This window comes from Benincasa hispida, chromosome 9 (assembly GCF_027475165.1).
Source record: "Benincasa hispida cultivar pf3 chromosome 9, pf3_genome.v1.1, whole genome shotgun sequence".
NCBI lineage: Eukaryota > Viridiplantae > Streptophyta > Magnoliopsida > Cucurbitales > Cucurbitaceae > Benincasa > Benincasa hispida.
The window spans coordinates 12501968-12508829 of record NC_143486.1 but is presented as its reverse complement, the minus strand read 5'-3'; positions in this window follow the sequence as shown (position 1 = coordinate 12508829).

Genomic DNA, 6862 nt, shown 5'->3' with positions numbered 1-6862 from the left:
ACCGAAAATACCCTTCGTTTGTGATTCCATTTTCCAAATTGACATCTTTCGCAATGACAATGAAGCCAGCCAGCCAGGTTAATTTCATTGAAAGACAGTAAAAATTGTTTTTCCTACGATAAATATTATCTTAAAGGACAAATATCAATTTATAGACGTGTTGTATCAATTTAAATCTAAACTAATAATTATATTAATTTAAACTCTAAGTTTTGAATATTATATTAATTAGTTATATAATTTAAACCTTGAATTTTTATAAGTGTATCAATTTAAACTCTAAACTTTCATAATTATATTAACTTACACCCTCCGTTGTGTTTTATTTGGATACATTTGTAAATGTTTAGGGTTTAAATTGATATATTTATGAAAGTTTAAGGTTTAAATTGATATAATTATTAGGTTGAGGTTAAAATTGATACAAATCCCAATGTTTAAGATTTAAATTGATATAATTATTAGGTTGAGGTTTAAATTGATACAAATCCCAATGTTTAATATTTAAATTGATACAATTCTTAATTTAGGATTTAAACAGATACAATCATAGAGTTTGGGGGTATAAATTAATATTTACCCTATTTTAAAATACCATTTTGATCCTCTTATTTTCGTATTGTTTCAATTTTAGTATATACTTTTAAATGTCTAATATAATTTTTATACTTTCGATAAATCTTAAATTTAGTCCCAATTACTAGTTTTGTTTTGATGATTGTTTTAAATGGTCAAAATGGTAATGTTTATAAATATAGTAAAATGTCATTGTTTATTATTACTGTCAATTATAGACATGACAAAATAAGTTTGCTCATTTTCCTATATTTGTAAATGACTATTCTTATTGTTGATTTTTATTATTTATTAGCAATTTTTACTATAAATTTTGAAAACATATTTACATATTGCATTTTCTTCGTAAATATTGTGATTATTATTATTTAATCAATTTTAAAAAAATTAATTTCTAAAGATTAAATTTAAGATTTATTGAAAATAAAATTACTAAAATTAGACATTTGAAGATGTTTAATTAAAATTGAACAGACTATAAATATAAGAATCAAAATAATATTTTAATATAAATATTACGTCGTCATTGCAAGTATAATTTAGTAGATGAGATATAAGTCAATAGTTAAATTACTCCAACGGATTAAAGCACAGATTAAAATTTAAAGTTTTAATCTTTCATCCCTATCATTGTAATAGTATATATTAAAAGGACATTATTTGTGTTTTAGTTTGTTGTGCTATGGAAAAATTATAGATAATCATCCATCTAAAATTCCACCTAAACTTTAGATTTCGTAATTAAATAAACATAAGAAAGGAAAGTGCTTGTGCTTTGATGTCATAGCATATATCATTGTCCAAGTCTTCCTTGATTATTCGTCTCATATTAGCATAATATCGGGGGGGGGGTCATTTTTTGTTCTTTTGTTTTATGAGATAATATCAAAAGTGAGGTTTTTTTTAATCATAAATCTCGTGATTACTAATATATATATATATATATATATATATCAATTAAGTCATATTTGACATAAAATATGGGATGTGCATCAAAATCTATTTTAATACATTTAAAATAGGGAGTTTCGAACCACATAATTCATAATATCTAGCATACTAATGTATCAATTGAATTATATTCGATTTAACAAAGTTTATGAATTGTTGAATGAAATATATATTATATGGGATGTGAAAGAGAACTTTTTTTTTCTTTTAATAATAATGAGTAAGATTAGGCCTAGGTCAACTTTTTTATTCAAATATATGTGTATATATAAACTCACTAAATTTCAACTTATATAAGTTCAACCAAATTCAAACAATCTTACACGTTTACATGTTTCAACTTTCAACTTGTACCATTTGAATTGTGTTTCTTTAATTTTAGGATTAAATTATAAGATGATTTCCGTGTTTGTGCCTTGACATGTGTTTAAAATTTAAGAGATGCCTACTTAGGTATTTGAACTTTTCAATTTTGTATCTAATAGGTATCTGACGTACTTAAAATTGTCTTTAAAAAATCAAAGTATCTATTTGATACATTTATGTTTAATTCAACGATTGTAAGGACGAGAGATTGAACCATAATTCAATTTAGCATCTAATGGATCAATGAATTATCTTTTTTAAAAAATATTAAATGTGAAGATCATATCAGTGTATAATTAAGAACTCATGAACTTACTATAAAAAATGTATTAAACACACCATTTGAAGATCAATTTCACGTAAATAGGAAAGTTCAAAAGTTAAACTTATAACTGAACCTATTTCAACGTTTATAATTTACTACAATCATTCACTCTCCTTGAAATAAAAAGGGTTTCAAATATTTTTTTCTTCTCAATCTTTTAGGTCTCGTTTGACAACGAATTGATTTTCTGTAATTTAGTTTTTGAAAATTAAGCATATAAATACCAATCTCATTTCTAAATTTCCTGCTTTATTATTTACTTCCAACCAATGTTTCCGAGAACTACTTGCTTTAAAAAAAAATTAAAAAAAATTTATTTTGAAATTTGACTTAGAATTCAACTCTTTTATATATGATAGATGAAAACTAACATAAAAAATAGCAAAAAAATATATTTAATTTTTTAAAAATCAAATAATTTCCAAACGTTAGACAAAATTGTACAATATAAGACAATTCTATTTCTTAGTTCCCAAGTCTATGAGTATGAGATTTCCCTTTAAAAAAACAGGAGAGAAGGAGAGAGAGAAAAAAGAGTCTATTAGTATTAGATAGATTTGACCTTGTAATTTTTCAGTGTATAAGCACTGGTTTCTACTTTCTACTTTCTACTTTCTACTTTCTACTTTCTACGGTGGTAAAAAAAAAAAGAAAAAAAAAAAGAGCTGTTAAAGTAGAGGGGCAAAAGCGTTAATTGATGTAAATATAAGGGGTATAGTAGGAATGCAAAATGAAAAGCACCATGTGGAAAGCGCGGCGGTGAGTTGTTGGCGATTGAACATCGGCGATTCTTTGGAGATCTCAGATTTGACTAAAGAAATTTGGTATTAACTCGTGGCCTGGCTACACACGTTCCTCCGAGAAAGTTGCACATTTCTGACCAAAACACCCCCTCATTTTCGGGTCTCTCTAATATTTTGTCAAACTTTTCGCACGTTTGTTTTTACTAACAGAATCTCCATATCATGCCGATTCCAACAAATATTACATTTTGACATGGTATATCATCCCAATTTTATACCATAAAAAGAAAGAGTAAAAATCACTTTTAATCCAAAGTTAGCAACATTTTAGTTTCAAAATGTTAGTTTGTAACCATATAATCTATATACTTTTAACTTTATACTTGTTGGGTGAAATTTTATTTTTCAAATATAAGAGGAAATCAATCTTTGGTTGGAGAATCCCACCTTGGAGAATTTTAAATTGGAAGCCTCCCTTTGTACTCCAATTTTGGATTATGGGTTTGGGCCAGGTACCCATATTTTAGAGGAAGTGAGGACATAGACCAATGTGGATTCACTGGACATCCCACACATGTGCCGTCGCCACCGTTCGCTCGGAAAAAATATTATTTATTTATTTATCTCTTTTAATAAATAAAACTGGAAAAAAAAATTAATTTCCCGCCCTCAAAGGTTCAGTTCCCGATTTTATACCAAAATGAATTTCCTAGCAGTTCAGAAATGCATTACACTTCCTTCCATTCTACCATCGAAGGCTCTCTTCTAACCACCTTCTCTTCCGCTTTTCGTTTCCAACAATCAGTCAGAAATGGTGTGTATTCCGGTCGGTAACGGTGCATTTTCGATCGGATTTTCTTTTTTCGGCTGTTTTATCCTGAGGACGACGTGACATTATTCCTGACTTGCTTGCACACTTAGGCAGAGCCGCGAAATGTCTTAAAGAGAGCGAGCTCTGCGACTCAGCCTATAATGAGCTTCTGTTTTGCAAGTTCCATTATTTGCTCGACCGCCGTAAACCGACCATTTGTTGTTGTCCTGTTCGTCGTCTGAGGGTCTTACCGTTGACAACAATAGCAATTTGGTCTACTTTTAAATTTGTAATAGTTTGGTCTTAAGTATATCGAATATGGATTTAGTCATTGCATTTTACTATTGGTAGCGTTTTAATCTATGTCATAAAAAAATATCATTAAATTTAAATGAATATTTGTACATCTGAAAAATTGTTAATTGATTAAAAGTTAAATTTGTTTATCATGTATGAAGATTGGGTCGTTACATACTTAAATTTAACAATGATATTTGATGAAAAAAATTTCACGATAGAGACTAAATTGTTACAAACTTGAAAGTATAGGAACAAAATTATTACATGCTAAGTTCATTACTAAATTATTATAAATTTAAATATACATAGACAAAATTGTTACAAATCAAAATTCAAGGATTAATTGTTATTTTTACGAAAGTTCTTAGATTAAAAGTGTTTTTTAATCTATGTTTATCTTTTCCTTTCTTGATATGTACATTTTTTTTTCTTCACTCTCAAGTCTCAAGTATTACTTTCATTTATGTTTTTACCTTTATCCACCTTCACTCTCATTCAACTTTCTCCTATTAAAAGAGTCATCCATTGATGGATTGAGTGAAGAAAAAATAAAAAGGAGATGCGAAGGTTGAAATTGTCACCGAGTAAGAAACATGAGAATAGGTAGGAATATTTTGAGCAGTAGAGAAAAGATGAGTTAGAAAGAAAATTGAAGAGTTTAAAAAACCTTCCATTGCTTTAGTCAAAATTCTCTTTTGACTTTCATTGTCCTACTCTCTCTTTTTTCTAGACGACATTTAAAGTTTCAAACCTAAACTTTACTCTCTTCTTCAGTCTTCATCTTCTCTCTCCCCATTTTAGAGATCGCAAAAATTTCGTAGGTGGAATCGCAATTCGATTGGATGGGGAATCCTCGATTTATCCAAGGATAGAGATCAAATTGGAGACTCTTTTCAAGTCCCTAGTTAGAGACAGGATGGGGAGGGAATCCCCACCCCCACTATATATATATATAGCCAACTCATATCTATTTTATCGAATATTTATTTGGTCCACTTTTATTTTATACTTATTTGACTCAAAACTAAAGCTTAAAACTTAAGACATTGGTTGTTGTATAAGACATTTGAATTTATTTTACTTCAAACGTTTATTATAGAACTTTATTTAATATGTGAACCTGTAGAATTTGACTTGTAGATTTGTGAATTTGTATAATTTGACTTTTGGATTTGTGAGCTTACAAGTTTATAGAATTTGTATTATTTGGCTCATGGATTTGTGAGCTTAGAAATTTGAAGAATTTGCTTATTTTATTTCATGGTTTTGTGTCTATTAAATTTTGTTTATTTTGTATGACTCAAATTTTTTTATAAATGAAACATATGAAATTTAAAAGAAAAAGATGTAACAGATTAAACAAGGAATCCCCATGGGGAACTAACAAGGGAATCTCCATGGAAATTAATAGTAAAAACAGGGAATGAGTTCCTAGGAGACCCGTTTCCTCAATGGGGAGTCCCCGCCTTCAAATGGAGGGGACGGGGGCAGGGATGAGGGTAAATAACCCTATGGGGCGGGGGCAGGGAACCCTCCCCCACCCCGCTCTGACTCCATTGCCAACCCTACCTCGTCCCAATACTTAATAGGAATAAAAGTATTCAATTAAAGCTATTTAGAAAATTTGGTCAAATTTTAGGTACTTTTAAAATTGCTAGTTTTTTTTTTTTTTTTTTCTAAAAAAAAATCTCGTGCAAGGCATGTTTATTTCAAATTCTTGTAATGTTATTTTCTCTCCAATTAATATTGAGAAAGTAAGTAGTTCATATATAAGCTTTGCTTTTAAAGTCAATTTAGGTATCATAAAAATATAAGAGAGTTAATTTAGGTATTATAAAAATATACAAGATTAGATATAAATATATGTTTATCTAGATAAATAGGTTAAAAGTCTAGGTTGGGTGCTTGAAGACCATTTGGGTTGCGCTCGGGTGGTGAAGTTCAAATTCATTCCTAACTACAATTAAATTAAGGTTCTTGAAGCAATGTCTATCCATGATGGTTTCGAGAGTCTCATTTCTATTAGTGTGCAAAATATTTTGGTTGAGTTCGATTGTTTGGAGGCCATCAATTTTTTGAACTACATCTTGTTGATAGACAAAATTTTCTTTTTTATAAACGAATCTAAGGATTTTATGTATGCATTGGGACTGGTTTTCTTCTCCCATGTGAGGCATTATCACAACAAAGTCTCTTTCTGTTGGGGATGATGCCCTAAAGTCTCGTGTCCTGTAGTTTGTAAATACATTTTGTACGAACACTTGTGATATATAATATATGATATTATCTTCACTTTTTGACTCTGCACATTGGATGTTTTATTTGCTTTACCACAAACCAATAAATTAAAATCCCTGGTTGTCTTTATGTAGCTTAAGCATGTATATGGTGACATATAAGTGGATCATGTCTTAAGAAATAACCAAAATGGTCTGTAATATATGGATATGGGAGGGAACCTTATCCTGGAACGTTATGGATGCGGCTCGCTTTGTGGAACAAAGTGTTGTGACTTGCTACAGATGGTCTAATCCTGATCATTCACATAGGGACGTGCGAGCGGGGGTGTCCTATACAAAAGAGTTTGTATAAGACCTGACCACGAAGTGTTAACGTCTAATTATATAACATTGTTCATGACAGAGACTTCACTTCACTAAGATGACCATAGGTAAACATGACTTCAATACTGAGTGAGTCGGGAACTCCTGCCATTGAGGGTGGTCCTTTGATTTACATGGGTGGGAGTGGCCAAGCCGCCAACTCAAATCTACCACTTTGGGGATTCAT